The sequence below is a fragment of the Podarcis pityusensis genome (assembly GCF_964106645.2).
Source record: "Podarcis pityusensis genome assembly, chromosome: 10".
In the NCBI taxonomy this organism is placed as follows: domain Eukaryota; kingdom Metazoa; phylum Chordata; class Lepidosauria; order Squamata; family Lacertidae; genus Podarcis; species Podarcis pityusensis.
The window spans coordinates 20,867,791-20,877,826 of NC_138035.1; the positions used below are offsets into that span (position 1 = coordinate 20,867,791).

Sequence of the window (10,036 nt, forward strand, 5' to 3'; positions counted from 1 at the left end):
GACTATCTAAGCGTCAGTATACTTATTTTAACAAACATGCTGGAAGTGCTGTCAGCCACATTGTAGCCACTCTTTCAGTATTTACTTTTGTGAACACTTTTGAAGTGTTGGAAGGAGCGGATAGCGACCAGTTTCCAATATTAGTGACCCAATGTCCTTTAACAGAATGCATATCAACAACCAAATCTGCAACAGTGCGTGGAGAATTATAAGGCATGAAAAGACTGAAATGGTCTCTCAGATTGGGCAGCAATATCCAAGAGGCACTATTTAGTCATCACCTGACAAACTTGCATCAACATTTTATGAGCAAATCTCCAAATCTTGTTCATGTCTTCCAGCAAATTGTCACAGAACTCGGGCCCTATTTGATAACTTCTACAATTAATAAATACACACAATCAACAAACCTTGGCTGGTTTGACAGTGAGTGCAAGGCAGCTAATACAAGTTCTAGCTAGGGCAGGCTTCCTCAACCTCAGCCCTCCAGATGTTTTTGGTCTACAACTCCCATAATCCCTAGCTAGCAGGACCAGTGGTCAGGGATGATGGGAATTGCAGTCTCAAAACATCTGGAGGGCCGAGGTTGAGGAAGCCTGGGCTAGGGCAATTCAGGATTTGTGTACGAATCTGTAAGAAGAATCCATAGAAAATTTGATCAAATGTAGATTGAAATACAAGAGTCTGCTCGAAAACAGGAAAACTGAATATATGAAAACCCAGTAGCAGGAATAGGAGTAATGGACCAGAGGGTTATCAGTAATGGAACAACAGAAAGTTATCAGACCAAACTCTCACCAGTTTGTTTAAGAAATGCCTTAATTGAGCTGCAGTTCCAAGTGATGCCCTCTGCAGTCTTGGGACTCGGCTAGATTTGTAAAGAAAAAGCAATTTATATGTATTGTATATGTGATATAACACTGTGCCACCAGATAGCACTATGGAGTCCTGTTTTTCTCTACCCGTTTTCCCTGTTTAAATTTACAACTCATGTAACTGAAACGCTTCTTTGATGTGTCCTGATTCAGTCTTGGATGGACACTGCACAAGGTCCCATTCTCAGTCAGACTTTGTATTTGTGGAAGACATCACTCATTATCTTCTAGTTGCCCCTTATATAGAGGTCACTTTTTGAAACCTTTATTCTCACAAGCAAGCAGGTAGGCCCTGACAGAAATGATTTGGTTTCTTTCGAATGTCAGTAATAGCTTAGTAACACAGAGTGACCCTCTACGCATTAGCTGGAGAGAGAAAAATCAGGAAAAATGAGTCCGATAAAATCACTATAAATTGTTGTGATTTGGAGCTTTAATCTTGAAATCCAAGTTGAATTTGAGTTTGTAGGTGTCTCTGGTAACTCTTTCATCATGGATGTTGGCTTATGTTATGGACATACGTTCTTTATTCTTCTATTAATACTATTGCTACAAGTCTCCCATGGACTTTGGCTAGAATAATAAACTTGCAAACTGAACCTCCCATCCACCCATCTGTCAGATGGGGGGGAATGAGTGGGAGGCATCTACTAGGTTGCACGAATAACTCCCAACTCCCTAGGCCAGCAGCCAAGCTCCCAAAGCAAGCAGGTAAGCATATGTGGGATGGCTCTGCAGCAAGTACCAGTTAGTTTCAGGGTTATACTGACTACCAAGATGACCTTACACATATGGTATTTGGCAGTGACAGCTAAATTTACACAACACTGCTGAGTGATGCATGGAGAAACAAAAGGATACTTTCGATGCTGATTGGTTTACATCTGTTTCTTTTATTGTCACCCAGAGGAACCCAGATCCACTATAACATATATCTTTTTGGCTTCGGCTACTTAACTTAACATGCTATTATTATCTGCCTAATACACATAATGCATGTATTTTCCTTTTATCTGATGATCAATACCCATTATTTCATGTTATTCTGAATAAAAATAATCTCATAAAAAATGTAAAATCTACATCAGGGCAATAACCAGGGCGACCAAACTGCCATAAAATAGCATGCAGGTTTTGACTTCTACAGAATGTTTTATCAGAGGAGCGGATGTGGGATAGAGTTGGTTGCTGTCAAAGCCACAAGGATGTATATCTTCTCACAATCTCAAGAAAGAATGTTGAAGGGAAGTTCTGCTTCTGCACATGACTGTGGCATTATGGGAAGTCCTGCTTCTAAGCTTTTCTCTGGCATGATGGGAAGTCCTGCTTCTAAGCTTTTCTCTGGCATTATGGGAAGTCCTGCTTCTAAGCTTTTCTCTGGCATTATGGGAAGTCTTGCTTCTAAGCTTTTCTCTGCTTCTGTACATACTGTACAACCCGTTCTAAATACCAAGACATTCCCTCATTTCCCTAGGATGCTCAGTTCATCTTAAGTTCATGAAAACATTATACTCTGACCTGTTCTTAATGCATAGCTGACCACATCTACGGAACTCGATTATTATATTCTTTCATGTTATGATCAATCATTAGTAATTGTTTTAGTCATGCTATATCAATCATTAGTTATAATTTAATTAGGAGGTTTCATGCCTGTCTAGTTCTGTGCTCCCTTTCCCAGCCTTTAATCTATTGGTGATTAATGCCTATATGTAACCCTTGCTTTGTACTTGTGTTAACCAATCAGCAACAAGTTGCTTTGTGTTTGTGTCAACCAATCAGCAACGAGCGCACCTGTGGCAATGTTGTAATATTCAATAAAAGAGTCTTCTCGGGGCTTGCTCGAGAGATGCCTCTCACATGACACTTGCTACTCGTCTGTCGTGATTTCAACCCAACAGAATGTGGCAGGATATACCAGACATTCAAACAAGACTCTCACTATGTGCTATGCAGGTTTAAAGTTGCACTTAGGGCAGCTGAGATGGAAAAAATGTATAAAGGTTAGCATTTTCCCTTCCCAATTTTTGAAAATATAAATCAAGCTATTACCTAGATCTGTCTCGCTCCTTAGGTGAAACACACAGGTTCCTTCGTAGACAGAAAACAAGGAATCAAGAGAAAGTAGGTAGCTTTTATATTAACAAAGCTAGATGTTAATTTTAGGTGGCATGCAAGGTAAAAAAGCAAAAAGAAGTCAAATTGGGTAGTTTTACTTAGTACTTGGAGTGTTCCGTCAGAGAATGAAGTCCCATCTTTGGGTAGTATAAGTCCAGTTTGCAACCAGCTGTTGAATGGCTGAATTCGGTATTATCCAAGTCATTTAAAAAATGCTAGGTGCTTTTATTAATAATATAGCTAAATGGGATCTCCAGATTCAGAGACAGCATAACTTTGAAAGTCAGTTTGGGAGGGAGGGAAGGAAGCAACAGATGGGGAAGTATTTTGCCTTCATTCTCTGCTGGTGGGTTTCCCAGATACATCTGGCTGAACATTATGGGGAACAGGATGCTGTACTAGGGGCTCTTCTGCTAATTCTATTTTTTTTGGGGGGGGGGGAATCCAACCTCTGGTATGTAGGCTTTGAACAGAACAGCAGTCATTTCAAGAGTAAGAACATACAAGGGGGTCCCCACTTAAGCAGAGGTACTGTTGCAGTCACCACACACATTACTGGGATGCACATGAGAGAGGATTCCCCGATTCTGCCCCCATCCCCTTTTGGAGCTGAAAATAGTGCACTTGTCAGCAGAAGTGCTTGTGCTGATCACGTGCAAGTGGGGAGGTGCCAGTACAGGCTTTATTAAATAGAAGACAGTATGCCGGTATGATGGCGGACAGCACTCTACTAATGTGAGCCCATTGATTTTATCTTTTTATTTTCTCTTACTCCTTTTAAAGACTATTTTAATGAATATTGAGCTCAGATAAATTTAAGCACCTCACCCCATTCTATCCCACGTTCCGCTTTCCTGACTCTTCTTGGAGCTTTAAAGCCGCATTGACTATCTTATCACACTGCGAAGAGCTTACAGGAAGATTCATGGGCTGTTCCCACCACAAGTCTGGAGGCACAGACGGAGCATAATTTAGTGTTATGCCAATAACCTTTGGCACACTCCTCCTCCTTGAATAGGATACTTTCAAGGAAAATACTCCCTCGACTCTTTGAAAAATTTAGGGAAGATAAAAGAGCGAGGCAAAGGGAGAGATGACTCAGCAATTAGACAGCCCTGCTGATGCGAGGAGGGGGGTTGGTAAACGCTGCAGAGAATCTGAGGACTTAGAGGAAATGGCATGTTTGCCCCTTACCAAGCAAACCAAAATCAGCGAATTCTTCTATGGAAAAACAAAGGACACTTTTAATATTCCGACCTCGAACAGCTTCTCGCCATTAGCAGAGATAATCGATAAGGAAATTACACCGAAGGAACCACCCACTAAACAACCCATTAACTCCTTAAACAACACCATCACGAGACCAAAAGGCCCCAAAAAAGTTCCAACTATGCCCATTCAGGCGGAAGACTGCATCGGAGAACAAGCAAACCATCTCTCTGAATTACTGCTTGAACACTCTACCACGTTAGACCTAGTGGCTAAAACCGTGGACTGTATCTTTAAATACATAAGAGACATCAAAGGCTCCTTAGAGAAGATTACATCCTTTGTATCCCCAAAAGTTAATGTCAGCCCTGTAGACGTTTCACCGGAGGATAGGGCTGAACCAACACCCAGAGTACCTGCCCTATTACGCTCAACCCCGCAGACTGGCTGCAAATCTGAAAACGAACAATCTATGGAAGATTTACACACCATATCTTCCTATAATCTTTCGTTACAAGCCACTAGACTTTGTTTAATTATCCTCCCCTTCAAAGGTCAGGTTGTTAACTGGTCGTCTACACATGTCGCAAGAAGGCATCTAGCTGAGCTTCTGGGCGTAGATCCTCTTTCCATCGATCTGAAATCCACTGTCCACATTTACAGCAAGCCACACATGCAGAGGATACTGCTCACCTTTGATTCTAAAAAGCTTCCAACTTATATGATGTCCCTACGAAGCTACCTGACTAATTATAGAATTTTTATCACAAGAGTTTTTATCAACACTAAGATTTGCCCTCTTATTCCCTACTCTCCAGTTAAAAGGAAAGCAATTAAAAATGAGGGCATTCCATCTACTACGAGCTCTACCTCTCCACCCTCAGACTTAATTAGTTGGACAGAGACCCCCATGCCCCTCCTATCAAAGGCTACTCATCTTGAGAATTCGATGGAGCAGGAATTACTTGTCTCCTTCTCCCATCTGCCAAAAGCCGAACAAACAGAGATAACGGACAGACTAGATGAGTTATTACTCTATCTCCGCAACTTTGAAGATCTAGCGCCCACAAAAGAGGCAAATATTCCACCTAACTTGGAGCGAAAAATGGGTCATGAATCTCCTCAGGTCACGGCAGAACACACACCCCTACTCTGCCCAACTGAAATCCACGCCGAAATCTCTGTGGCGCCCCTAATCACATTACCGGAGACTCAACCATCCAATGGTTGCATCTTCCACGACCCCGGGAAAGCCCTAGATGCTATTGAAGAGACAAAATGACTCTCACCCCTACTACTATCCTGGAACGTTGCTGGATGGCAATCGAAAACAAGGGACAAAGACGTTTTAACCTACGTATCACAGTTCAAGATCATCCTGCTCCAAGAAACCTGGATGCAAAATCCTTTCGAACTACACAATTACTTTGCTTTCCATTCCCCTGCCTCAATCGGCCCAAAAGGCGGAAGACTGGCGGGAGGTTTGAGCACCTTCGTATCGACAGATCTAGGAGCCTCCCCTATCCAATTGAAAATCGATAAAAAATGGATTTTGGCCGTTAAAATATTCTCCACCCATTTTAAGATCATATGCATCAATGTTTATATTCACCCACTTATGAAACAAACTGATCTTAAAAACATCTGGAACGAACTGGAAGACTGCATTCTCCTTGTCTCAAATAAGTTTCCTTCTGCCTCCTTAATTATTGGTGGGGATTTTAATGCAAGGCTAGGCCACTCAGACGAACAGTTAATCAAGGAAAGTGGAATGGGTCCCCTAAATGCTAATGATGAACATTGGCCCCTATTCAGGCGTCACTCACTTGACCCAGTTACCAATTTTGCTGGTACATGTCTTTTTTTAATGGCACTTAGATTAAACCTTGTTATTTTAAACGGCCTCTCCTCGGGGGACTGCCCTGGCCAATTTACTTACTGGTCAGGCTTAAGGCATTCTGTTATTGACTACATCCTTGTCTCCCAAGAACTCTTCGATGAATATATTGAATTTACTGTAGATATAAGAACCGAAATTGACCATTTACCCCTAAATCTTAAAAGGACTGAATTTTGGGAACCCTCTAGACGTGGGCTTGCCCCGCAGACTCCTGATCCTAGCGCTTTACAACAAATAGGCAGATCCAGAATTAAATGGTCCCCTTATGTTAATAACAATTTTGGTATTTGGACACAATCAATGGAAGGTCAACTCCTCTGGGCTGATCTGACTTCCAACGACACTGAAGAGACCTCCCCAATTGACCATTATAACACATTAATCCGAAAACTCCAACCGTTATTGTCAAGACCCAGAAGATCTAACCAAAATGACTCCCCTACCAACAAAAAATGGTTTGACCATGAATGCACTCAGGCAAAACTTATACTCAGGGAATGCTTTAAGGTCTTCCAGCAAAATCCTAACCCTATCACTAAATTGGAGTTACAACTTAAAAAAAAGAACTACAAAGAGTTATTAAAAACCAAAAAAAGAACCGCAGACTCTCTCATCTGGCAGGCCCTCATAAAAGCGTCAATAGAAAAAGACAATTCCAACTTCTGGAAAATTATCTCCAGTCAAACCAAAGCTCCTAATGAGGGCACAATAATCCCTGCAAATTCATGGGAAGAGCACTATAAAGTGCTGTTTAGGGAACATCGTCCTTCTGCGCCACTTAACATCCCCTTAGATAATGATACACCATGGCCCCCAACATCTGAAACTGAAATCACTTCGCTAATTCTACAAATGAAATCTGGCAAAGCCCCAGGAAGTGATTTCATTGTCGCTGAACTTCTGAAAGCGCAAATAAACTGGTGGGCCCCGGTCCTTGCAAATCTATTTTCATATATAGATAAGACAACTGAAATCCCTAAAGATTGGGGACTAGCTATAATTGTTCCCATATTTAAAAAGGGCAACCCCTCTGATCCATCTAATTATAGACCAATTAGTCTCCTGAATGTGATCTGTAAACTTTATACAAAACATCTATGCCTAAAATTATGGGAATGGTTAGATCATAATAACTTGCTAGAAATTGAACAAGCAGGGTTTACATCCGGACGTTCCACCATTGATCACTGCTTAGTGTTAGATTACTTTGTCTATAAGTATGTGAAATATTGGAAAAAGTCATTATATGCGGCCTTTGTGGACCTAAAGGCAGCATTTGATTCTGTATCCAGGAGCAGGCTCTGGGCCAAATTGGCCAATATGGGTATTAACAGAAGGTTATTACTTCTGATGATTAAGCTTCATGAGAACAATACCCTCCAGATAAGACTTGCACAGGACGGCAGACTCTCTAGAGAAATCCCAGTCCAAAGAGGAGTTAGACAAGGATGCCTATTAGCCCCATTCCTATTTAACATCTATGTTAACTCCCTGGTCACATGCTGCCGTGAAATTGAAACCCACCCCCCTGTGTTCTCTAATGGCAGAAAAGTACCAATTTTAATGTATGCGGATGACGCTGTTCTTCTCTCTCAAACCAAAGTGGGTCTGAAACGTGCCTTAGGAAAGTTTAGTGACCAATGTAACACTGAACTGTTAACAATTAACTTTGCCAAAACCAAAATTGTACATTTTAACCGCTCCTTCAGGAAGGATAATTGGAGCGTAAAGGGAAACGCCATTGAACAGACTAAGACCTTCCAATACTTAGGCATTACTTTCTCTTATAATGCCAAATTCTCAACACACTTGACCAGATCAGCTATATCAGCAGAAAGAAGTGCAAATGCTATCCTTAGATTATTCAGAAGGAAAGGAGCTGGCTTCCTCCCGATGGCCCTAACAGTCTTTCAGGCAAAATCTTTAGCCCAACTTCTATATGGCTCTCAAATTAGCCCCTCTGCCAACCTTAAGACCCTTGAAACAGTACAATCTAAATTCTTAAGATCATTATTTGCTACCCCTAAGTGTACACCTAATGCAGTCTTAAGGCAAGAGGCAGGACTGCCCAGAGTGGAATTAAAAGTCTGGGAACAAGCAATATCCCTCTGGCTGAAAATCCATTACAATCCTAAGGGTCTATTATCTTGCTTCCTGGCCGCAGTTCCCTATCCTCCTTGGCTTATGCAAATAACTAACAAGATCAAACAAATTGGCCTAAACCCTGAAAATCTTTTTATTGGAACTCTGAACAAGGCAAAAGCTACTATCACTCGGAGACTTTATGATATCGAATTACAACAAGAAGGCGCCCTACTCCCAGAGACGTATAGATGTTTAAAAGCTTGGCCTAATTTTGCAACTGCCCCTTACTTAACTAACATCACTAACGAAGCCTATAGATGGGCTTTCTCTAGAGCCCGCTTTGAGACAATGCCCTCAGCAGTGCTGTACGGCAAATTCACGCGGGTTCCAATGCATGCGCGTCTCTGCCCTTGTATGTCTAATAAGGTAGAATCTGTCACACACATTCTTCTATCTTGCGAATTCTATAGTGAAGAACGAGTTCAACTTATTTTACCGCTTCTATCAAAATTTATACCCCTTCAATATTATTTGGAATCCTCCCCTGAAATTCTTCGAAAATACCTCCTGGAAGATTCCTCAAGCTCAATATCATATGAGGTGGCTAAATTTTGCACTTTAGTAATTAAGAAGCGTAAATCTCTTCTGTTGAATGGCACACTGCGAAGTTCCCTTGTGTAACCTTTTTTCTTTTCTGAAGTTGTTGCTGATTTCTTGTTGTCTGATCTTGTGGTGTTTAGTGTCACTGGCTTTGGCCGCAATAAACTTGAAACTTGAAACTTGAATAGAAGACATAAAATGTAAGACCCTCACCTGGTTTAGCTGGCCAGTCAAAGCCATTCTCAGGGTGTGGCCGCTACTGTATGCTGACAGCTTCTAGGAGCCACAGGTGAGAGCTGGGTGCAGGGTGGGAACCAAAGGTGGACAAAAGGAGCATGATGTGTCCCCCACCAGAGGTACAACCCCTCCTCAGTCCTAAGTACACCTACTAGAGAGTAAGTCCGATTAAACATATACAGAGTCAATCTACAATTCAAAATAAATTTATAAGAGTAATTACTTAAGCCAACCTTGTTATGCAGTTACATTCCCTTAAATGCATTCTATTGCTATTAGTAAGCAATTTTCAAGTTCAAAAATATTCAAACTGTGTTGCTAACAGCCACAATGAAAATTAGATTAAATAAAAGACAGCAGGTGTGGGTAGAAGAATGAAGGCTGTGTGGTTTTCACTAAGGCTGAAAACATTGTGCTGTTGAGTCAATTAAAGTTGTTAACACAGATCTGACCTTTGTGCTTTAATCAGGCTCTAATCAAATCTGTTTTCTGCAAAAGAAGCAGCTCAGAGCACACTAAATAGAAACACAAAACCTTTCTTCATTCAGATATTGGGAAGTCCACCTTCTGCCCTGAACATGTTCATTTATTCCTTTGATTATCCAGCACAACTAGTGGAAGTGTTCTCGGAATATTTTAAGCTTGTGTTCTCCCTTGGTCATGAAAGTTGCCGCTAGCAGCCTTGAAGCAAGAATGTGGGGTGGGGCAGATATATTAGTAACTTTAATGAGGCTGTTATTAACAACCATAGATATTTCTATTTAGTATTTAGTGTTATATAGGTATATAATATAAAATGATACAAAATGAGATAAAAACAGGTTTTTAACTTTATATAGTATACTATGCTGCAGATTGACAAGACACTCAAATCCTATTGAAACCTTTCATTTGAATACTCATTTTTCTCTGAGAATGCACGGGCTGCACATGATCAAACAACTCTTATACAGGGTTTAGGAAGAAATCCAAATTCCTAGACTAGATAGCAGTATACCTTCTAGTTTTCACT

At 41.0% G+C, this 10,036-nt stretch overlaps 1 long non-coding RNA gene across 1 annotated transcript in view; it reads right to left on the minus strand.

The window, feature by feature from the left end:
- The window catches only part of LOC308486888, a 48,737-nt gene that overhangs the window by 9,491 nt on the left and 29,210 nt on the right, over window positions 1–10,036 (minus strand). The gene's annotated exons all lie outside the window — the stretch shown is intronic.